Source organism: Pistacia vera, unplaced genomic scaffold (assembly GCF_008641045.1).
Source record: "Pistacia vera cultivar Batoury unplaced genomic scaffold, PisVer_v2 Contig584, whole genome shotgun sequence".
Lineage (NCBI taxonomy): Eukaryota > Viridiplantae > Streptophyta > Magnoliopsida > Sapindales > Anacardiaceae > Pistacia > Pistacia vera.
The window spans coordinates 320,167-345,751 of record NW_022196428.1 but is presented as its reverse complement, the minus strand read 5'-3'; the positions used below and the strand labels follow the sequence as shown (position 1 = coordinate 345,751).

General features: G+C 38.4%; 1 non-coding gene across 1 annotated transcript; it reads right to left on the bottom strand.

Moving 5' to 3' along the window:
• Positions 1-20,465: 20,465 nt before the first annotated feature.
• On the bottom strand, positions 20,466-20,572 carry LOC116109617. The gene has a single exon (XR_004124783.1). It is a non-coding gene; the product is annotated as a small nucleolar RNA R71 (small nucleolar RNA).
• Between the last annotated feature and the right edge of the window lie 5,013 nt (positions 20,573-25,585).

Sequence of the window (25,585 nt, the reverse complement as noted above, 5' to 3'; positions counted from 1 at the left end):
AGTGAAGCTAACGACCATGTCGTTGCAACTCGCAGATAGGTCCATAAAACATCCGAGGGGGATAGTGGAAGATGTGTTGGTGAAGGTGGATCAGATAATTTTTTCGGCAGATTTTGTTGTTCTAGATATGGAAGAGGATAAGGAAATTCCTCTTATTTTAGGCCGACCATTCTTGGCCATGGGGAGAGCACTTATAGATATGCAAGAAGGAAAGTTACTGTTGAGAGTTCAAGATGAAACAGTAACTTTCAATGTCTTTGAGGTGATGAAGTTTCCATCTGAATTGGATTCATGCTTTAGTGTCGATGTGGTGGATAAATTGGTTGTAGAATCTATTGAAGAAAACACCCCACAATTACCTCTAGAAGTATGTATAGCCAAATAAAAAATAGTAGAGATAGATGAGTTAGCAAGTAATGAATGTGCTAGGTTGTTAAAAGCACTTCAACCGATTGATGAGAGTCAAGATCTAGAATTTGAGGAGTCTGATTTTGAAAAAGAGAAGGAAAAGGAAAAAAAATGAAGAACCTCCAAAGCTTGAGTTGAAACCTTTACCTTCCCACCTCAAATATGTATATCTTGGGGACTCAAACTTTCTCGGTGATCATTAGTTTAGGTTTGAGTAAATTGGAGGAAGAGCGGTTGATTAGGGTGTTGAGGGAACATAGACTAGCAATTGGATGGACTATTTCAGACATTAGAGGCATCTCGCCATCATTTTGCATGCATAAGATACTCATGGAGGATGATATTAAGCCTAGGGTGCAACCACAGCGGAGATTGAATCCTTCGATGAAGGAAGTGGTGAGAAAAGAGGTGGTGAAACTCCTAGATGCGGGGATTATTTATCCTATTTTCGACAGTTTATGGGTAAGCCTAGTACAAGTGGTTCCGAAGAAGGGAGGTACCACGGTAGTAAGGAATGAGAGTAACGAATTGATACCAACTAGGACGGTGACAGGCTAGAGAGTGTGCATTGATTACAATGAGGCAATGAGGAAGGATCATTTTCCACTACCTTTCATTGATCAGATGTTGGAAAGGTTGGCAGGACATGCCTATTACTGTTTCTTGGATGGGTATTCAGGATACAACCAGATTGCCATCGCTCATAAGGATCAAGAGAAGATGACTTTCACTTGTCCCTATGGCACCTTTGCTTACCGAAGGATGCCTTTTGGGTTATGCAATGTACCAGCAACGTTTCAGAGATGCATGATGTCAATCTTTGGAGACATGGTGGAACGGTTTATAGAAGTCTTCATGGATGACTTCTCGGTTTTTGGTTCGTCTTTTGATAGTTGTCTAACTAATCTTTCTCTTGTTTTGCAACAATGTAAGGAGACGAACTTGGTGCTCAATTGGGAGAAATGTCACTTCATGGTCCATGAGGGAATAGTGCTCGGCCATAGGATTTCAAAGGATGGAATAGAAGTTGATTGAGCAAAGACATAAGTGATAGAGAAGCTGCCACCACCATTAAATATTAAAGCAGTCCGAAGTTTCTTGGGGCATGCGGGGTTTTACAAACGATTCATCAAGGATTTTTCTAAGATTTCTAAACCCTTTTGCAATTTGTTGAATAAAGATGTTGTGTTTGATTTTAATGATGAATGCATGCATGCCTTTCTAACTCTTAAAAAATTATTAGTTTCTGCACCCATTATTGCAGTTCCCGATTGGGGAATGCCATTTGAATTGATGTGTGATGCTAGTGATTTTGCTTTAGGGGTAGTGTTAGGGTAGCGGAAAAACAAAGTGTTGCATGTAATTCAATATGCTAGCAAAACACTCACTGATGCACAATTGAATTACACCACCACTGAAAAAAATTGTTAGCTGTGGTTTTTGCTTTTGACAAGTTTCGTTCATATTTATTAGGTGCAAAGGTGATCGTCTACACAGACCATTCAGCGCTTAGGCACTTATTGGCAAAGCAAGAAGCAAAACCTCGGCTGATAAGATGGATTCTATTGCTTCAAGAATTTGAGTTAGAAATTCGAGATAAGAAGGGGTCGGAAAATGTGGTGGCAGATCACTTGTCAAGGATTGAGAGACCAATCCAGGAAAATGAAGAGGAAAGTCCAATTACAGAAACATTTCCGGATAAGAAGTTGATGAAAGTGGATGAAGCACCATGGTATGCAGATTTTGCAAATTATTTGTCATCGAGGGTGCTCCCTATTGGTATGACTTTCCAACAAAAGAGAAAATTCTTCTCAAATTTGAAGTACTACTTTTGGGAAGAGCCATTTTTGTACAGACACTGTGTTGATCAAGTGATACGGAGATGTGTCCCGGAGGAGGAGATGGAAAGCATTCTATGGCATTGTCACGAGAGGGAAGTGGGTGGCCATTTTGGAGGAGCTAGGATAACAGCTAAGGTTCTTTAATCAGGGTTTTATTGGCCAACCTTCTTTAAGGATTCTTTTCGGATGATTCAGGAGTGCAACCAGTGTCAACAGAGTGGTAATATTTCAAAAAGAGATGAGATGCCGTTGAACAACATCCTGGTGGTTGAGCTTTTTGATGTGTGGGGGATTGATTTCATGGGTCCCTTCCCAAACTCTTTTGGGAATTCATATATCTTGGTAGCGGTGGATTACGTGTCGAAGTGGTAGAAGCAGTTGCATTGCCGACTAATGATGCTAGGGTAGTGGTTAAGTGTGTAAGAAAGCATATTTTCTCAAGGTTTGGGGTACCACAGGCAATTATTAGTGATGGAGGATCCCACTTTTGCAATAGGCAATTGGATGCACTGTTGGGTAAGTATGGAGTGACACATAGAGTTGCAACACCTTACCATCCACAAACGAGCGGGCAAATGGAACTGTCTAATAGAGAACTTAAGGGGATTTTAGAAAAGACAGTTAATGCATCTAGGAAGGATTTGTCACGGATATTGGATGATGCGTTATGGACCTACAGAACTGTATTTAAAACTCTTATTGGTATGTCTCCATTTAGGATGGTTTATGGGAAAACGTGTCACCTGCTGGTAGAACTCGAGCATAAGGCATACTGGGCAGTCAAGTAGCTAAACATGGACTTGAAAACTGCTAGGGAGGAAAGGATACTGACCTTGAATGAACTCGATGAGTTCCGTCTCGAAGCATATGAGAATGCCCAGATCTACAAGGAGAAGACAAAAAGGTGGCATGACAAGCATATCCGGAAGAAGAACTTTGAAGTAGGTCAGAAGGTGTTGTTGTTCAATTCTAGACTTAGGCTTTTCCCCGGAAAACTTAAGTCTAGATGGTCCGGACCATTCACAGTTACAAGAATTCACCCATACGGAGCGGTGGAAGTCTCACATGAAGAAAAAGGCACTTTTACAGACAATGGTCAGAGATTGAAGCCATACATTGATGGGGTGATGAGTTGCAAGTCCATCCTGATCCGGCTTGACATTTCGACTTGAAGAATTGAGAAAGTTAAGCTTCCGACTATAAACAAGTGCTCCTTGGGAGGCAACCCAAGTGTTTTTATTTATTTTTCTTTATTGATTGGTTTGTAGTTGTTTAGTTTTGTTTGATTTTGTGTTTGAATCATAATTGATGTGTTTTTGGTTGTGTTTTAGGTGAAATCGAGAATCAAGGAAAAAAACTGAAATTTCCAGTTTTCGCTGCGGCAAAGCAATTTTTGACAATTTAGAAGGCGAAGAGTTCTAGACTTCGCCGCGACGCTGTCCTCTCGGTAAGTTTTTGCTACGGCGACAAATTTTTCTTTGCCGCGGCGAACGAATTTGGTGAAATTTGATTAAGGGAACTTCGTCGCGGCGAAGATAGTTTTTCGCCGCGGTGAAGTATTTTTCTTCGCCGCGGCGAGACCTGGGTTTTGAAATTAGGGTTTTTGAATGAAGAACTTTGCCACAGCGGAGCTTGTTCTTCGCCGCAACGACGACTGTTTTATATAAATACCCACTTTCGTTTTTCACTTTTCACGCAACTCTTCAAATCTAGTTCAGAGAAAAATTTTCCAACATTCATTCCAGAGCTATTCCGGTGATTTCTAGACAAGATTTCTAACTCCTTAACCTTCCTTAACACCAAACCAACACGTTTCAACAAAATTTTTTGCGAAAAGTCATGAATTTTTTTGAGTTCAAGTACTCCTTACTTTGGGTAAGATTTCACATTCTCTAAGATTGTTTCTCAAAAATTTCAAGTTTTAAATTGTGGATCTGAAATTTGTGGATTGTTGGTGGATTTGCGAATTTTTGGTGATTGTGCCTTTGATTTTGTTTGAGGAAGGATTGTTTGTGTGTTGTGTGATATTGAGGAGTGTAGGCTTTTAATTTTGAAGTGTTTGGGTGATTGTGGAAAAATTGTAGTTTAGGGGTTGAAGTGCAACTTTTTGGAAGTGTTGTCAATTTTCTTTTTCAGGTTTGAATTGATTGGCGTAGGACACTTAGGTTTGAATTTTTGAGTGCATTGTTGAGTTGAAATATAGTTTTAGAGAAAATGCCGCTCAAAGTCAAGGTACCATCCAAGGGCAAAGGGAAAGGAAAGAAAGTTGACGATCGGTTTGTAAGTGACAAAGCTCGACAAAACTATGAGACAACAGCCAAAAGGAAAGACAAGGGATTTATCCCTGAACGTGGGTTGACTGCCACCGAGGCTAATGAGTGGAGTCAAAGGAGAAGTTAGAAGAACTTTATGAATGAACCCAAACATGCGGCTGTGGAACCACTGGTGAGAGTGTTTTATGCCAATCTCCCTGAATGTGATGAAGGGGTTGTCTTTGTGAGGGGTATTGATGTGATTTTCATGGCAAAGGTCATCAATGATTTCTATGGCCTACCTCAGATTGACAAGGATGAATATGAGGAGTTTAAGAGGACACAAAAAATGATGAGGTGATTCTTAGGACCATAGCGAAACCAAATGCCTTTTGGGATATTTCTAAGAAGGGCGAGAAAACCATTAAGGGTACTAGTTTAACACCAGTGGCTCGGTTGTGGCAGTATTTTGTTTCAACTAGGATGATGCCGGAGATGCACTACAGTACAATGACGTATGATAAGGTAATCTTGTTATATTCTATTGCCACAGGAAAGAGAATGGACGTGGGGAACATCATCCTAATGAGTATTCAACTTGTAGCCAAACCAGGTCGAGGCAGTTTTCCGTTCCCACAACTCATTACAGAGTTGTGCACTAAAGCACAAATCGAGGTACAGGCTGATGAGCTACTGATCCATGCTGCCCCAGTTCTCGACACAGCCTACTTTCGCAAACATCTTGCGCATCAACCAGAAGCAGGGCCCAGATCAGGTACCAAGAGAAGGAGAACCACAGAAGCGGTCACCGCATCCGGTTCAACAGTTCAACAGTCCCAATAAGAGAAATGATGCAGAAAATAATGGGTCTGATGAAAAGAATGGATCGACGTCAGGATTGGCTGGCAGAGCAGGCCAGAAAGACATATGAGCTACAAATTCGCTGCTGCGACAACGTCGGGATTAATACTTCAGAACATCAGTGGACTGAATGGGACTCAGATGAGTGGATGGGCTCAGCAACAGAAGAAGATGACACTGAGGAAGAAGAGGAAGTCGAAGAATGAGCACCTGAACACCTGTTTTAGTTTCGTTATGTTTGATTGTTTTAGTTGTTTCTGTTTTTCTTTTATTTCGAACATTGAACTCAGTGGCTAATTTTGTTGGGATTGTGTTAGTTGTTTTAGTTGTTTCAATTTTTGTTTTAAATTCTAGTTGATGTAAAGACGAGATTAGGGTTGTAATACTTTCATATTAGTCAGTGGATTTTTCTAATATAGTGGACACCACAGTTTTCATTGTTTTTACAGAAGTTGAATGATGAAAAAGCTGAGGACTGGGTGTGTACAATGTTGAGCGGAACTTCAAAGTCACGGATTAATCAGGGAACTATCTCGCACCTTTTTCAATTTTGTTTTCTATTCCTAATTTATGCATAATGTGACATTGGGGACAATGTCGTCTTTAGTTTGGGGGTAGGGAAAAATTTGAAAAAAATTTTGATTTTGTTTTAGTTAAGTTTGTGTTTTTTTTTGTGATTGCCAATGATGAATTGTGTAAGGCCATGATGAGACTAGGATTGTTAGGATTGTATTGTTGAAAAATGTTAAGCATTGCTTCAAGTTTTTGTTTATTGACTGGATTTTGATTAAGGTTTGTTGAGTGGTTCAGCCACCATTTCCAATTATTTTGACATACTTAAATTCATTTTATGTGGTTAGATAAAGTTTGAAAATGTTGGTGGATTCTAGAACCTAGTAGAGAAGTGCTTGAGGCGAAATCATAGACTTAGACATTGTGAGGAAATGATTTAGGCATTCTTTTTGGAACGTTTGAGCCTTTTGAAGCCGACCCATGAATGAAATTGTCCCTAGTCACCCATTTGAGCCTTATGAATTATCATTGCTTTATTTTTCTTTGCAAACCAAAAATTGTCCGATCCTTATACCCTAAACACATAATTGTGCCCTTAGGAGAATTTTGGCCCTAATGCAAACACCAAGAAAGTGAAGAGTGGTGCGAGTCATTAAAAGAACAGTTTGGGGGTTGTGAGAAGGGCAATACGAATAAGAGAGGTAATTAACCTCAAGTCAATTGTTTTTTTTTTCGGAAAAAAAAAAAAATTTGTTCTTTAGTTCAATTCAAAATCAAAATAAGGAATGCATAAGTTTAAGGGGTGTAAATTGGTTAACACAATGATTGGTGGTTAAGAAGAAGTGGAGATTGATGTGATTTTAGTGTTTGCATGAGGAAAACCGAGTTCTCTTACTTTGTTATTCCTATCCTTTTTCTTGGAACCCACTACCCAAGATTGATGTGATTTTAGTGTTTGCATTAGGAAAACCGAGTTCTCTTACTTTGTTATTCCTATCCTTTTTCTTGGAACCCACTACCCAAGCCTAACGTTATAAGCTTATAAAGACCTTTTGATTCTTATCGATGTCTAGTCTACATTAGTGGAGAGTAGTTCGATATTTCGGCTTATGGAGTCTGCCACCAGTTGATAAACTTTGCATTTCTGCATAAAATAATCTGGGAAGTTGGAATGTGGATTGAAGTGGGGATCACCTACTCGGTGGACCGATAGAGGAAGACAGTTGATGTAGCTTATAACTTCTTGGAGTGTTGAACATTTACTGATAATAATTTTTCAACAACCTTTGAGACTTGTGTAATTTCTAGGCAATTCGTATGTTGAGTTTGAGTCTAATTAGTATTTGTTCATTTTTTAGTTTTATGGTGTTTGTGTTTTGTGTTTGTGGTTTTCTGTTGTTTTTCTTTCTGTGAGTTTGTACCTAATGCTCTGGGACGAGCATGTCTTTAGTTTGGGGGTATTTGATAATCCGAGGATTATACTGTTTTTACTAGGCTTTTTAGTCGGATTTTAGATACTTGTTAGTTCATTTTGACCTGAATTGTTACTTAATGCTTTATATTTTGTGTTTCAGACAAAAATGGACATTTTGAGTAAATAATGTGTGAATTGGAGTTTTTGGATTGAGAAGTGAGCGGATCTCAGAAGTTGGGAAAGTTCTGAAGCAGGGTGGAGCACTGTGAAGCTTGTTTCCATGAGGAGAGCAACGAAGATCGAAGATTCAAGCAAAAAGGCAAGCGGAGGGCAATTCTGGAATTTCAGAATTCCACATGGAGCTTCGCCGCGTCGAAGAAAGTTACGTACGAGATCTGTATTTACTCCGTCGCCGCGGCGACGTCTGCAAATTTCAAAACACAGTTTTACTTTTCAGCTTTTTCTTAGGTTTTTGGGCTAGGTATAAAAGAAAAACTTAGTCTTTTTGTTAAGGGGTCGTTCGTTTTTAGATAGACATCAATTTTACATATTCTTAAATTGAATTTGAGTGATTTTTTATTAAACAAAGTGTGAAGATTCGAGGTGAAACCAGTGGATTCGTCAATTGGGGAGATTCTTTTCCTTTTCTCTTGTTTCCATGATGTTGAACTTGGAATTTTTCGTTTCTTTTAATTGTATTATTGATTTAGACATGAACTAACCTAATTTGGGTTAGGGTTTTGATTGTAGTTCAGAATTTCATGGGTTAATTGATTGAATGATTTTATTTTCATATGAACTTGCTTGATTGTGTGAATACTCTGAATTTACTGTTTATATGTGATGAACATGATGAGATTGAGAAATGAATCATGTTAGGCTTCTTGGGTATTCACCATTGTAGTATTAGATGCTAGAGATAGATTCAAGAATCGATGAAATCAATCTAGGATTCTTGTGCTTAATGAGCTTAGATTTATTAACTTTCAAATTGTTGGGTGTGGAAGGTTAATAGGGAAGAGTAGGAAAACATAGCCTGAGAAGGTATGTTTGATAGTTTAGATAATTCGATTTACAATCAATGCATGTGAATATGAATTTGGTTTAATTCTTTAGGTTTAAACCATAGAGTCCGAATGAAGTCAAAACCCTACCCGTTTGGACCTAACTCCCACATTCCTTTAGGTATGTTTAACTCAACTTGCCACATTCGACGTAGATGTGACTTTGAAAATATTTTTATTGTCCATTTTTAAAAACATATTATTATGATACAGTTCCATAGAATATTATTTATACTAAATGACAACAATCCATTAGTACATCAATATTCTTACTTGTCCAAAGTGGACACAGAAAAATTATTTCTAGAAAATGAACAAATATCATAACAATCCACAAGTTCCAAGTAACAAGCCCGTAGGCAAAATCAGACAATAAGATCCTACAGCTAATGCAGCATCATGTGCTCCATCTCTAACTAGTAGGTCTACCTCTCCCTTGGCGAGCAATCTACTTTGCCGTAGTCCCTACACATTAGAATAAATGTGAGTACCACATCCTGTGTCAATGACCCAAGATGTTGACGGGAGAAGTTAATCTCAATCAAGAACATACTTGATGAAGAAGTAACATTCTTCTTTCTTTTTGCTGGAAAGGCCTTATAATGTTTCCCCCAGTGGCTGGGATTCCCACAGTGAGGACAAATGCCATTTCTTTCTATAGCAGTTCCTTACAACGACTTCTGAGCCCTTACCTTCTCACTTTAGTTGGCTTCAACCAACGTCAATGTTTCTGACATTCTCATGTCGGACTCAGTAGCATTCAAGATATGCAGAAGCTTAGAAAGAGTATTCTTCTTATCATCCTCAATGAAGTCATAGACAAATTGAGAGTAAGAATCCGGCAAAGACTGTAATATTAGGTCTATTGCTAAACCTTCATTAAGTCTGCATCCCAAAATCTCAAGCCTGTTCATATACTCAGTCAACTTGAGTATATGATTGCCAATTTTGGTACCCTCTTCCATCCTACATCTGAATAATGATTGAGACACCATATGCTTCTCATTTCTTTAAATAAAATAAAGAATAGAAGCCAAGTCCATTCTTTGGCATTGTTGTCGCAGTAATGGTGTCATTGATGCAAGCACAATGTATCTAGTCATTTTCTGCTTTCGCATCATGTGTATACTTCACATATACATACCTAGTCTCATGGATAGAACTATCAACAGGTTCTGGTGACAAAGTCTGCTCAATGGTGTATCTATCACTTGACTAAAGTATATCATTTATACTTCTATACCAGTCAATGAAATTCTCACCATTCCATTTCTCTCCCAGTTTGATGATTTGTCGTAGTGATGTTGGGATCATTTTGCTCAATGTAGTGAAACTACAAGTGCAGAATAAAGCAAAATTATTATCATGTTTATTTTTATTTAATAAGGCATTTTCTTAAATAATCGCTCCCACTATTTTCCTCAAGCCAATAGCCCTCACTATTAACTCGGGAAAGCCTGTTGGCTTTCCTAGTGGACTGAGATCCCATCTAGCCCATTTCAAACCTTCACTTTGGCGAACAAGCCAAAATGGGTTGATTAGGTAGGCCAACAAACTTTATCCACAAAAGTTGATAGCTCCCACTACCAACCTCATATGTTAAGCAAGCCAACAAGCCAATCACACAATCCAACAGCCTAGTCGTCGTCCTCAAGTGTGATTCTCAGTATCAGTAGAGTGGATACTACATGTCACCATGTACACATAGCGAGTGTACTTCTCTACTATGCCTATGACGTGTTTATCAACCTTCGCTTTGGCGAACAAGAAAAAACTTTCATTTTAAGTTGACCCATCACCATTAAGGAAAACTCCAGTGAATTTTAACCTCCCACTAGTAGAAGTGTACCCTTTGCTTTGGCGAATAAGGTTTCGACAAATAGTGGTTTGATTAAAACCATGGTGATGGAAAGCATTACGTGACTTAATATACTTAAGTTGAGGGTTTTTATTTAATGTCTCACCAGATTATTATCTTTGTTAGAATGTCATTGTTTGGCATGTTATTGAACATTCAACCTTAGCATGCATTCTAAACGAAATAAAACATGCCGGTACATGGCCCACTAAAACCGATTTCCTCAAGCCTAGAGGAATCGGTGGGTCAACCTAGGGGCTTAAAAGTAAACCTTGGATCTTCAAGTTATTCCTCTTCATAGCTCCTTCGTTTTTTCTTCATGATCATTACAAAGTATTTTATAATAAAAACCTTATTCTAATTTACATCGATAAAATAGAAACCTCGCGTTACATACGAGGGGAGTAAGATGAGAAGAATAAATACATGGAGATATAAGAGAGAGAGAGAGGTAGGGCATGTAGGTCCTATTTCTTTATAAAATTACAAACAAACCCAAAATTACAAAAACATACCGAAGGTCTAAGGCTCATGTACCAGGCACAATGCAATTTCAAACAAGAACATTGCATACATCCAAAATTAACATTTTGATTTTATTTTTTTGGGGGGGGGGGGGGGGGGGGGTGGGGGGGGGGGGGGGGGGGGGGGGGGGGGGGGGTGGGGGGGGGGGGGGGGGGGGGGGGGGGGGGGGGGGGGGGGAATTATTAATTACCCTTTTTATTGTGTAGAATTATTATTGGCTTTATAGGTTCAAAAACTTTTATTTGACCCCTGTGCGAAAAATAAGTTATTTGCCCGGCAGTTCATACACACATGTTGCTACAGCGAAGTTTTTTTTCGCAGGGGCAAATACCTAAACTTCCGAAAACACAAAACTTTCCAGAGACTTTGATGCTGCAGCAAAGTTTTATTTCGCCCCGCTAGCTCTATTTTTTAGGCAGGTCGCCGTGGCGAAGGTTTATTTTACTACAGCCAGATTCACTTCTTGCCTCTCGCAGCGGCGAAATGTTATTTCGCCGCGGCTAACGCCGCAAAACAATGAATCGCACAGTAACCCTTTTGTAGTTTTTCACGTAACGATATGGATCTAAATCAAATCGAATGCATAAGCATTCGACCAGAACATCAACCAACCAATAAGTCACTCATCAATACATCATTAGTCAATTGATCAATTAATCAAAATTTTACAGATTTAAAAACAATCATTTTATGCATCAACATGTTATCAATCAGCGATTAAACATTATAATCTGGTACCCGAGGCTCTAATACCATTACTAGTAACTGACCGGATTCGTGTAGCAAAAGAAAGTAATATTTAAAACGAATCAATCAATTACACGAACCAAGATCTGAGTATAGATTATAACGTTTTCATGCATAAACTGAAACGTAAAATAAAACTGTATAAAAACAAATCCATACAAGGATTTAGTTCATACCGACGTTTGGAGGCTCCTTCAAATATCTCTGACTTCGGACACAAACACTGCTCACCAGCTATTGTACACCAGCTACTGTTCACCGGTTACTGTGTCACCGACTGCTCACTAGATACTATTCACCAACACTGTTCACGTGAGGGATCGCACTCACAGAAGTCCACACGAAGATAATCCGCAGAACCCTTGATTATTTTGCTAGAACAATCAAGGGCTTAAAGAATCAAGAAAGAAGAACAAGAAAAATTTTCTTCTTCACACAAGACTGTAATGTGAGAGAGAGAGATAGGATGGTGGCTAGGGTTTTTGATTATTGAATAATCCTCTCTTGTTTTAATTTTAAGTTGCATTTATATAGTGCAACAATTAAAAACTTATTCCACTTAGGAATAGTCATGGGCTCAAACCGTAGTTCACCCTTGCAACCAAATACACCCTTTATGGTATTTTAATTAATTAATTATTATTATAATTAAAATCAATTAATATAAAATAATATATTAACATTTAATTAATAATAATAATTCATTTAAATATATATATAGATATATTTAAATATAATATCACTAATTTAATTTTAATATTAAAATTAAATACAGGCAACAACCTCAGCAAATTTACTTGCACTGTGAGATTACCAAAATACCCTTTTGTCTTAAAAGACGAAAATACCCTTCTCACAAATTGATTCTTAAATTATCTTCTAAGTGTGTGACCCATAGGCTCCACATCATATCAACAGTGTGTAGTATCGTGATTAACACCAATTAATCGTCTCACTACACACAGACCAAGATTGGCCCCTACCAAGGCATCATGGCCACCCGATAGATTCGGATTCAGCGAAACTGTAGCCTATCAATGGTATGGTTACCGTGCAATCCAATCCTTTCATAATCTGCTATCTCATCGAGACTGAGGTACATAAATAGTGTCAACCTCAGATATCGTTGACATGTTTGTATTCAGTTAATGGACCAATGACCGGAATAATAAATTGGATTGAGCATCAACTCAATCCCACTGTGGCCACAAATTTAGGGTCATCGCCATTTACTGAATTACCCAGTGAGATAACTTCTCCCGTACCCAGGAGTGATGAATCCTTTGTCGATCCACCATAGTCTCGATACACTTCTCAATGTAGCCAATCACTACCGTATGGCAATATAGATTAATGTATAGAATGTAGCCAAAAGAAAAGAAGAAAGAAGGGCATGTATAACTATTGAAGTTGATGGTCATGTAAGAGAATGCAAATTTATGGCATTAAGATTTGTATTTAGAAAGTTGTACAAGGCATGTTTGTTACATTAGAAAAATATTAGAGAGTTGTTTAATGACATGGTTATGTGACATATAAGTTTGAGAAAATCTAGCAGCATAATTGGGCAAGTTAGTAGACTTAATACCTAAGTTGTAGCATAGCTTTTTATAGAAGAAATTAGATTGCCCAAAATGTAGAATTCATTCCCTAGTTGAATTATGCCATTTTAATATCTCACTAATAGAATTATAGAAGAGTAGATTTGTGAGAGATAATGTACTTGTGTACGTGTACATTTTACATAGCATGACAGAATTGAAGAATTACAGAATTATATAGAAATTATAGAATCGCGTACGTACACATGATGCATAGAAAGACACTAAGCCTAGACTAATTCCTCAAAGACTTGTGCATGCAAAAGAGGCGAATGAAATCTCACACACCCAAGACTGTACATTTACCAAAAAATATAAGTGCGGTTGTCTCAAACCGCCTTCCCTCGAAGTTGAAAGGTCCTGGAGCTCTTATTATTTCATGTGTGATAGGGAATGTCACGATTGATAGAGCACTCTTAGACTTAAGGGCGAGCGTGAACTTATTACCCACTCCCATGTATAAACAGTTTAACTTTGGTGAGCTCAAGTCTACTGAAGTCATACTGCAGTTAGCTAACCGATCGGTCAAAATGCTTAGGGGCCTAATTGAGGACGTATTAGTTAAGGTTGAGGAACTATATTTTTCGGTGGATTTTCTTGTCTTAGACATGGAGTTTACGAGCAGTGAAAGTATGCCGCCGATTATTTTAGGAGACTTTTTCTAGCAACGGCAAACGCTTACATTAACTATAGTTAAGGAGAGATGGAAGTGTCTATTGGGAATAGGAAACTGAGACTTAATGTGTTTAATGCTGGTTTATGGCTCATGCGTAAGGACGATAACTAGTGTTTCATGGTTGATGCTATTGACAGTCTAGTTGAGGCTCAAGCCCCATAGATGTTATGTGATGATGGGATTTACACTCTTATGAATCTGTCTGTTGAGGAGATATGTAGCTTGAGTGTCGTGTCTAAGATTCAGAAGGTTAGTGCGTATATGGATAGGTCATGCACTCTAGAGCGTTGACCTTGGAACATCAAGTATGAAACCTTACCACCTTTGTCTAAAACAACACAATCGAGGTCAGTTGAGTCTCCACCAGTCCTAGAGTTGAAGGCTTTGCCTAATACTCTGAAGTATGTTTTCCTAGGACCCAACAAGACCTTACCCGTGATCATTGCCGCCAAATTAGATAGTGAGCAAGAGGAGAGATTAGTGGCAGTCTTGACAGCACATAAGGAATCAATCAGTTGGTCAGTAGCCGATTTGCGAGGGATTAGCCCTTCTTTGTGCATGCATCACATATTTTGTGAAGAGAATGCTAAACCGGTGCATGGTTCTCAAAGAAGGTTAAACCCGTACTTCAAATGGCTTGATGCGGGTATCATCTACCCCATATCCGACAACCAATGGGTGAGTCTGACCCATGTTGTACCTAAAAAGAGTGGTCTCACCATTGTTGAAAATGAAAGAGGTGAGCGAATTCCTACCTGTACTCCCACAGGATGGAGAGTTTGCATTGATTATAGGAAGCTCAACCTAGCCACTAGGAAGGATCATTTCCCGCTCCCATTTATTGACCAAATCCTAGAAAAACTTACAAGGCAGGTGATGCATGCAAACGCAACACCTAATTTTACCTCACTAAATTCTAATGCAAAGTCGTGTAGTAGCAAAGAGCAAGTAAGGGTCTTTCCCGCAAAGTATTTGTGAACTCAATTAATTATCTACTTCAAACAAGGTTTGTCATGAATTATAAAAACTCAACAAAAACTATCAAACTAAAATCAAACAAAATAAAACAAGTAGATAATCACGAAAGAGATAAATAAAAGAAACTGGATTGAAGGTTTATTCGCCACCACTAGACATGAATTGTATATAATAAAATCACTCTTTAACTTTCTACCCTCTTAATCACATCAGCTCAGAAAATACCAAACGTTGATAAGTTCTATCTCTCCTTACTGAGTCGTTGGATTAGACACGGTCATAACCCAATTCCCTATTTATTAGATAACCTAGGATACGATCTCTAGATTCAAAGTAATAAAAGCATTAAGTTACGAGAGACCTACTGAATCAAGGCTAAACTCATATGGTCGGTTTAGTTATCTTGAGTGATTACCCCCCATGTATGCAGGCATACACTTTACCACTAGTTATTTAGGTTAATTAAGCGATTTCGTACTAAACAACCTAAATTGGCATTAATATATTAATCCTAATGATTTAATTGGCCACTTAAACAATTAGAAAAATCTAGTTAGACCCTATTTTCAGAGAAATAGTCACATAACCAAGAGGGATCAAAAGATAAAAAGATGTGGATTTTATTAAACACAAGACATGTCTAAGGTTTTGAAATCACCCTCAATCACAAACGAAGTAGTTCTTCATGAATAAATATGAGAACATCATTGCATTATTCATAACAAATAATAATAACAAAGAAGAAGAAAAACTTAGTGAAACTTGGTTGGATTATTGAAGTTGATGATGATCTCCGCCAATTCTTCTTCTCCAAGCCTTCTTTAATCTCCCTTTTTCTTCAGTTCTTGAATATCTCTGTTCTCTCTTTTTTTATCTCTAATTGAATTCCCCTAAAATAATGCTAAAAGACTTCTATTTATATCCCACAAGGGTTAGGGTTTTGTTTTCCTTAATTCTAGTTAGTTTAGGACTCTTAAAATCCTATTTTCCTAGTCAAAAATGGAGGAAAAGTTCCCATCTATTATGACTGTGCCATGGTACTGTGCTGCAGCACAGTAACTACAGGAAAAAGTGTGCCACGGCACAATAGCTACTGGTCTTCTTCTTGTATCATTCCACTATTCTTCAGAGATGGTGATTTTTGAACTTGATAACGATGAAATTTGGAAAAGTGTAAACATATAAAATGTAGCCATTTGAATCAGCTTTCCAACAGTCAAAGAATCGTCTTAATCCGAGTTCTACAGCTCAAGATATTCTCAAAATACGGAGGCATTCTCAAGCTAAAACATAATCTAAAATCTTCTCTTTACTTCAACTTCCATAACTTCTTAAATTCAACTCTGATTCTAGATCCGTTTGTTTCCAGTCATCACAAATTCTCTCACCAACATCATCTCTCATCTGAATATTATTTTTGAGCCTTATTCCCTAAAAATACAATAAAAATACCTGTGATCCCGAAAAGTGCGTTTATGAACCAATTAAGTTAATTCATGAAAATTAATCCTAATTTCCCACAAATAATACCTATAAACCACTAAGTATAAGTGTATTTTCAAGCACTTATCAGCAGGCTTTCTATTATTTTTTGGACGGCTATTCTGGATATAACCAAGTGCCAGTTGCCCCCGAAGACCAGGAAAAGACCACGTTCACATGTCCTTTTGGTATGTTTGCCTTTTGTCGCATGCCCTTCGGGTTATGCAATGCACCGACAACGTTTCAAAGGTGTATGTTATTGATATTTTCTAACATGATGGGTCAATTCCTTAAAGTCTTCATGGATGATTTTTCTGTGTTTGGTACATCTTTTGATGATTGTCTTGAAAAGCTTGAGTTGGTGTTGAATCTATGAAAAGAGACAAATCTTGTTCTTAGTTGGGAGAAGAGTCATTTCATGGTTCAAGAGGGAATTGTCTTAGGTCATGTAGTTTCCAAGAAGGGGATAACAGTGGATAAGGCAAAGGTGGAGTTGATTTCTCAATTGCCACTGCCTTCGTTGGTCAAACAAATTAGATCTTTCCTAGGCCATGCAGGATTTTATAGGCATTTCATCCAGAATTTTAGCAAGATCTCTAAGCCTTTGTGTGATTTGCTTGCTAAAGACATGCCATTTGTTTTTTATGATTCTTGTATGATTTCCTTTACCATTTTGAAAGAAGCGTTGACCACAGCACCCATCATGCAACCTCCTGATTGGAATCTAGCTTTTGAAGTGATGTGTGACGCGTCGGACTATGCCATTGGTGCAGTCCTTGGCCAACAGGTGAAAAAAAGCTCGTTGTGATCTATAATACAAGCAAGACCCTCTTTGATGCTCAATGCAATTACACCACTACCGAGAAAGAGTTGCTTGTTGTAATGTTCTCCTTTGATAAGTTCCGGTCTTATCTTCTTAGGTTTAGGATAGTTGTCTTTACAAACCACGTTGTAGTTAGGTATTTGTTAGGCAAGAAAGACACTAAGCCTAGACTAATTCGATAGATTTTCTTGTTGCAACAGCTTGATCTAGAAATCAAAGATAAAAAGGGTAGTGATAATGTGGTCGCTGACCACTTGTCTAGACTCTTTACAGAGTATGTCCCTGGTCAATGTTTGAATGACTCTTTCCTGGATGAGCATCTATTTGCAATATCCCAATCCAAAGCACCTTGGTTTGCCCATATAGTCAATTACCTAGCCATAGGACAATTACCATTAGGGTGGACCAAAACTCAGAAAGATCATTTCTTTGTAACCATCAAGCATTATTTTTGGGAAGACCTAGACCTTTTCAGGGTGTGTGTAGACCAGATTGTTAGGAGATGTGTTCTTGACCATGAGTTTAGTAGTGTACTTGCATTTTTTCATTCTTATGCTTGTGGTGGCCATTACAGTGGCAAGAGGATTGCTTTAAAGGTCTTCCAATGTGCTAAATGGGAAATTAAGACTATCTTAGATAAAATTGTAAAACCCCTCCCTAATTAGGTATCCCATGAATATCCCTTAATGAGAATCCAGAGAATTCATGTCTGGGGAACGAGTTGTATTTAAAAAACCTGTGCAAGGATAATGATAATGTCCAAAACATTACTATAAGATGTACCGCAGGATTAAAATTTGTACCTTCAAAAATAAAATAAAAATAAAAACTTGAATTCATTTGGGCATCTATATATCAAAACATATTAATTCCATTTTCATTCATATGGTGGAAGCTTTAAAAAGGTGTTTCAAAAACATTAGTCATTTACATTATTTACATCAAGATAAAACGTTAGGATGACAATAAATTATCTCCCCTCACGCATAACCTTGCTATCTCCAGCATCCTTCACTTTTGGATTACCTGTAAAACATTCAACCATGAAAGGGTGAGCGCTAATTGCTCAGTAAGGAATGATCCATTTAATACCAAGTATGTTATTTGACATTCATTCACATACCACACCTATTTTACATCTAAGTATGGTTCCTTTTCTTTACTAACTCATATACTTTTCATCATCTTCCCTATGGTCATATAAAACATCAAGTGTACACATACAAATAAGTATGTAAACATAGTGCACACATGATAATCCTAGGATTATACTGTTTTATCTAGGCTTTGTGGCCGGATTTTGGATACTTCTTCTTTTGTTTGCGCCTGAATTGCAACTTAATTTCGTATATTTCATATTTCAGGCCAAAACGTGCAGTTAGAGCAAATACTAAGCGAAATTGAGTTTCTGGACCTAGAAGCAAGCGAATCTCAGGATTCGGGGAAGTTCTGATACAGATTCGAAGCACTATGAAGCTTGTTCCTATTGGAGATTACTAAAGATTGAAGATTCAAGCAAGGAAGCAAGCGGATGGCAGTTTCATAATTTTAGAATAGTTCAGAAAAGTTTGTCGCGGCAATAAACTCTCAGGCTAGCTAGCCTGATGGTACTCACCATGCTTCCCAATTGACAATAGCCCCTTGGTCTTGGGTTCGAGTGGTGGAGAAGGCGAAAGAAATCCCTTAAGAGGGGGGGGGGGGGGGGGGGGAGATATTCCTAGTGAGTCACGAAGAGTGGGATGAGTACCCGGCTGTGCCTCCGGTAAGATGGGGCCGTGACAATGCCAACTCGATGCCGCGGCAAAGTCTGCAATTTTCAGTTATTAAAACTGTGCATTTTAATTGTATTGAGAGAGTCTTAGGGTTGAGGGATCGACTATATAAGTGGGACTTAGTCATTTTAGAAGGAGTTCGATTTTGTTTGGAAAAAGAAGAGAGAAATTGAAGATTGGAAGTCTTTAGGTTCATCAATTAGGGAAGATCTTACTCTCTTTTCGTTATTCCATCATGTTAAATTCTTTGTTTACAGTTTTTATTTTGATTTGCTTTAATTTTAGTATGAACTAACTCACTTTTGGGTCAGGGTTTTGATGTTATTGGGATTTTAATATCTAATCAATAAATTGATGTTGCTTTTACATTCTATTGCATGGACTGTGTAATTACTCTTGTTTTTATTGAAATTACTTGTTCAGCATGATGAGACTGAGAAGTGACTCATGTATTAGCTTCTTAGGGTAATTGCCATTGATTGATTGAACGCTAGAGATAGGTTTGAGAATCAATGAACTTAATTGAGGATTCCATTTAGCTTAACGAACTTGGAACTATTAACCTTCGATTTGTTGGGTGCGGAAGCTTAATAGGGATAAGTAGGAAAACATACCTTGAGAATGTATGTTTTGCATGTTAGGGTATCTGATTTATAATCCTTGCATGTGAATGTAGAAGTAACAAAAATCGTAGATTAATTCATAAAATCCTAGTGAAGTCAAAACCCTAACCACTTTGTTTTAATTGATATTTCTCTTGAATTGGTATTGCTTTCATTAGTTAGATTTTAAACTACGTTGTGAGTTTTGTTTTAACTTTAGCTTGATTTTTCTCCCACAAATCCAAACACCTTTCGTTTACTCCAACTTGATACAAAACTAGGAAAATCTGTGCTTAACACGCAATCCTCTTGGAAACAATACTCTACTTATCACTTTATTACTTTTTGCGACTAGTGCATTTGCTATACATATGAATGTTTATGAAAACACGCATCAAGTTTTTGGCGTTGTTGCCGGGGATTAATTTTGTGCTGATATTGAATTTTTCTGGTTTTAGCTAGATTGGAGTTTAATTTTAGTTTTAATTGTTTTCTAGTTTAATTTTGCTGTTTCTTTTCTATTCGCTTATGATCTCACGCTCTCTTTCTGTCTGTGTAGTTTATGCGAAGAGCTAGACATCATCCATTGGTTCTTATTGATCCAGAGATTGAAAGAACTACAAGAAGACTGAATAGAGAGAGAAGAGAACGAGAAACGATAGTGATTAAGATGGCTAAAACCAAAACTTTGAGGGAATTTTCAGTTCCCTCTGTTGATGGTAGTGGTCCAAGTATCACTAGACCACCGATGCCGGCCAACGATTTTGAAATAAAGCCGACAATCATCCAAATGATACAGCAGTCGGTACAATTTAGGGGAGATCTGAAGGAAGACCCAAATTCACACAATGCAAACTTCTTAGAGATCTGCCATACCTTCAAATCAAATGGAGTGTCAGACGATGCAATCAGATTAAGATGATTTCCTTTTTCATTAAGGGATAAAGCAAAGGGATGGTTAATGGCATTACTAGCAGGAATAATCATAACCTGGAATGAATTGGTTCAAAAGTTCCTAACTAAATACTTCCCTCCAGCGAAATCTGCAAAGATGAGAAATGATATCACATCATTTCTCCAAGAAGAAAATGAATCACTTTATGAAGCATGGGAGAGATATAAGGAACTGTTGAGAAAGTGTCCACACCATGGGTTGCCTGTTTGGATGCAAGTCCAAACTTTTTATAATGGGTTGTTAACAAATGTGCAAACAATGGCAGATGTAGCAAGTGGAGGAGCATTGCAAAACAAGACACTTGAAGAAGCATATGAGTTACTTGAAGTCCTGGCTAGTAACAACTATTAGAGACCCAATGAAAGAATTCATCTAAAGAAGTCTATGGGTATTCATGAAGTTGATGCTTACACAACCATTTTAGCCCAACTGATAGCACTTCAGAAACAATTAGAAGGTATGCAAGTAAATTCAATTCAAATACCTTAAGTAACATCTGATTTTTGTGCAGGTACCATGCGAGCATTGAATGCCAAGTGGGAAGCACTTTTTCTTCAGCATCTTCATCACCAGAACAAGTCAATTATTTGGCTGGGAATGTAATAGCCACTACTACTCAAATATTCATAATGAATTACATATAAAATAATATAAAGAAATTGGGCCCAAAATTTTTCTTTTTATTAAATATGTACATATATTCTTTACAAACATATACATAATTACACAAACTTGTAAAGTGTACAAAACTATTAAAACATGGTGGACAGTGTAACCGCTTCCTCTCACGTGTCGACGTCCATCCGATTGTGTCCTCACCTGGATCCTACAAAACATAGGAAAACAACGGGGTGAGCACTAAAACAATGCTCAGTAAGTAAATCCTCTACTCATGCTAGCCCCGTAACTCTCTCTCTCTAATTCTTTCCTTACAACTCTTCATTCAATTTCTCTTTGGGTACCTCTCTCTTTCTCTTCTCTTTCCCTTAAAACTCTTTTCTAATAACTCTTTCATAAGTCAAGGCCCCATCTTACCGGGGGCACGGCCGGGACTAGCTCCCACTCTACGTGACCTCTACTCATTCTAGCCGATCGGACTCGGTTATGCATGGATTCGGAACCCTTGGCCATGTGAGTATATAATCTCTCTCTCGGGGGTACTCGAGTATAGCCCTCATCCGCATGCACTCTCACGGGCTACACCACTTCTCTTCTGGATACTCATGCCGCTCTCTCAATGCGGCGTACATGCGGGAATACTCTACCCATTACTCACGGGTTCCCCATCGCACAACCTATTCTATTCTCTTTCTCTTAACTCTTAAAATAGCTTATACTCAAATTCTATACTAATCTCAAGCTCTTCTCAAGTGTATAACAAAGGTGTAGAGCTAACTCATCCCTAATGCACTAATGAAATGCCAATTACAAGATTTCCTCAAAACCGTCATTCTGCACAGGTCACACAAACGGCCAATAATTGCGTTATACACCTCGGATTACTACGGTTCTGGTCTCGTTTTAAAGCTTCGAAACAGGGCTACAACTTCTATGTTTTGGTCTCAGCCCATTTCAGTCCGTAAGATACCCAAAAATTACTTAGAAAGTTACGGAAGTGACAGGGCAGACTTCACTTAGGCATTTCATCAAACAACTCATGCATAGAAACACTCTACTAAATTACTACCATACTTCATTCTCTAGCCATCCAATGGGGAAAAAACTCCCTCAAATACTCATAATCCCTGTCAAGAAAAGCACTCCCAAAAAGCTTCACACAACATCTCTCAAACTTCATCTCAAATTCCATTCTCAATACACATAAAACACTTCTCATACATGGAATCTATCCAACAACTACAAAAATAGCTACTCATCTCAATTCAATTTCTCATCAAGCATACTACATACTGATCATGCATACATCTCTACACAAAAGCTTGTTTAAAACTCAAGTTGGTTGGATTTACTTACCTTGTGCAAGGATGACTTCTTTAGCACTTTTCCTTCCCTTTGTGGTCTTGTCTCTTCTCTACAACTCAAAACAACCACAGGACAGCAACAACCACATAGACTTCACTATAATTATAAGAAACTCACATCTAAAGCATGAATCCTTACCTTAGGATGCCTTAGATGAAATCTCTACTCAAACCCCTCTTAAATCCCTTAGAAATCTTGGAAGATTGGATGGGAAATTGAGAGAAAATGGGCAAATGGAAAGGCGGTGGAATGAAACGAAATAAGGCTTTCTCTACACTTTACTTCTTTTTAGTTCATATTATAAGCATCTTTTCCCATTTTGCCTTATCTTCTTTGAAATTCCATCATATCCTTTGATTCCTTTCAAATATACCCCCATCCAAACACAATCTCTACTAAATTTCCTCTCATTTTACTCCCCACTTTTCCTATAATTAGGGGTAGAATGGTCATTGTGCCCCAAAAGAAGAATCTCTAGAAAAACTCAAGAAACTTTGTCTTAGGCTCGTCACCACGGCAAAGAATTTTCGTCGCCCCGGTGAAACAGGGCAGAACCTACCCATGGGTGCAGCTCCTCCTCCTCCCGCGGCGAAGCTTATTCTTCGCCCCGGCGAAGATTGGATTTTCAAACTTCACCAAAATTCAACCAATTTCAAGGTAACCAATCACCAACTCAACATACATGAACAATTAAACTCAATTGAAGCTAAAACAGTAAACTTTTAACTAATACAGCAAATCTTAAATACGTACCTCAAGTGGGATATTACAATTCTCCCCCCTTAAAAGAATTTCGTCCTCGAAATTCACACGAATAACTCCGGTACCTATTCTGCATTTCTTGTTCTGTCTCCCATGTGGCTTCCTCTACTTTGTGATTCCTCCAAAGAACCTTCACTAACGGATTACTTTTGTTCCGGAGTTCTTTAATCTTCCTATCTAAAATCTGTACAGGGCGCTCCTCGTATACAAGATTCTCTACAAGGTCGACATCTTCTATACTCAAGATGTGGAGGGATCACTTACATACTTTCGCAGCATTGAGACATGGACATCATGTACCTTGTCCATAGAGGTGGTAGTGCCAATCTGTAGGCAACTTTTCCAATTCGTTGCAATACCTCAAATGGACCAATATATCTTGGTGCTAACTTCCCTTTGTTCCCGAAGCGCATTATCCGTCTTAAGGGGAAACTTTCAAAAATACCTTTTCACCCACTTGGAACTCCACTTCTTTTCTCTTAAGTCGGTATAACTCTCTGTCTATCTTGGGCTGCTTCATTCTGTTTCGGATTAATCTTACATCCTCTATCATTTTCTGAGTCATCTCTGGCCCAAGAGCTGTACTCAACTCACTCATTTCGCCGATCTCATCCCAATGTAGTGGAGACCTACATGTCTACCATACAAAGCCTCGTAAGGCGCCATCTTTATGTAGACTGATAACTGTTGTTGAGGCAAACTCCACTAAAGGTAACATTTCATGCCATGTCATTCTATAATCCATACAGCAAGCTCTCAGCATGTCCTCAAGCACTTGATTCGTTCTCTCTGTTTGGCCATCTGTCTGAGGATGATAGGCTGTACTGCTATTACCCTACCTAACTGCATCAACACAGCACCAAGTCCTTGCAAAGAGGCATCCGTATAAATATCATAATCTACACCCTCTGAGGCAATACTAACACTGGAGCTGTTGTTAACCTCTTCTTTAACTCTTGGAAACAGTCCTCACAAGCTTCTGACCATAATAAAGGAGTCTTCGTTTGGTAAGAGCTGTCACTGGTTTAGCCAACTGGGCAAACCACCCTTCAACAAATTCTCTGTAGTAACCTCAGGCCTAAGAAACTTCGGACCTCTTTTACTGTCTTTGGTCTCTGCTAGTCAAGGATTGCTTTTATCTTACTCGGATCTACAATCCCTTCCTTCGACACGTATGGCCCAGAAATATCACTTGATCGAGCCAAAACTCACACTTCGAAAATTTAGCATACAACTGCCTTTCTCTCAACCGCTGCAACACTATTCTCAAATGCTCCTCATGCTCTTCTTTCGACTTAGAATAAACCAGGATATCATCTATGAAAACCACTATAAATTGATCCAAACATCATGAAATACCCGGTTCATCAAGTCCATAAAAACGGCTGGGGCATTAGTCAAACCAAACGGCATCACTACAAACTCATAGTGCCCATACCTTGTACAAAAGCAGTCTTAGCTACATCTTGCTCAGCCACCTTACTTGATGGTACCCTGACCTCAAATCAATCTTGAGAACACTGCTGCTCCCTTCAACTGATCAAACAAGTCATCTATTCGAGGTACGGGTACTTATTCTTCACTGTCACCTTATTCATCTTTATAATCAATACAAATCCGTAGTGATCCATCTTTCTTCTTCACAAACAAAATTGGGGCTCCCCAGGGAGAGACTCGGTCGGATAAAACCTTTATCTAAAGTTCCTGGAGTTCTTCTTTAATTCTTGAAGCTCTGCTGGCCATTCGATAAGGGCTTTAGATAAGGTGCTGTTCCTGGTGCAAGTTCAATACTAAACTCAACCTCTCTTCCGGTGGCAAGCCTGGTAATTCTTTCGGAAACACATCCATAAATTCGAACATCGGCACCCTCTGAAGTTCTGATTGTGGAATATCACCACTCTGTACTACATGAGCAATGTACCAGAACACCCTTTCTCAACATCTTTCTCGCCTTTACACTACTAATCAACATACCAACCGATGGCCCTCTCCAAACTAACTTATCTCCATTATCGAGATTAAATCTCGCTTTCTTTTTCCGCAATCAATTTCTACTCCATTCCTCCCTAGGAAATTCATACCCAAAATTACTCAAAGCGGGCATATCGAAAACTATTAGTCAACTACCAACTCTCGACCATGGATCACTACAGACTCTCCTATCAACATCTCTTGAGTCAATACACTAACCCCATCAGGCAACTCTATCTTAATGGGCTGACTCACCCTAACAGGTTTCAATTTAATCTCTCTATCATTCCATGAGATATAAAAGAATGTCTGGCTCCAGAATCAATCAAAGCATATAAGAAACAGCATGAAATAACAACTGACCAGTTACGGCTGATGGACTGGCCTCGGCCTCACCCTGTGCCACTAAACACTCTGGCATTTATCCTCTAGGGGTCTAAGCCGTCGGTGGAAGGGGAGCTTTACAATCCTTCCACATATGCCCTGGCTGTCGGCAC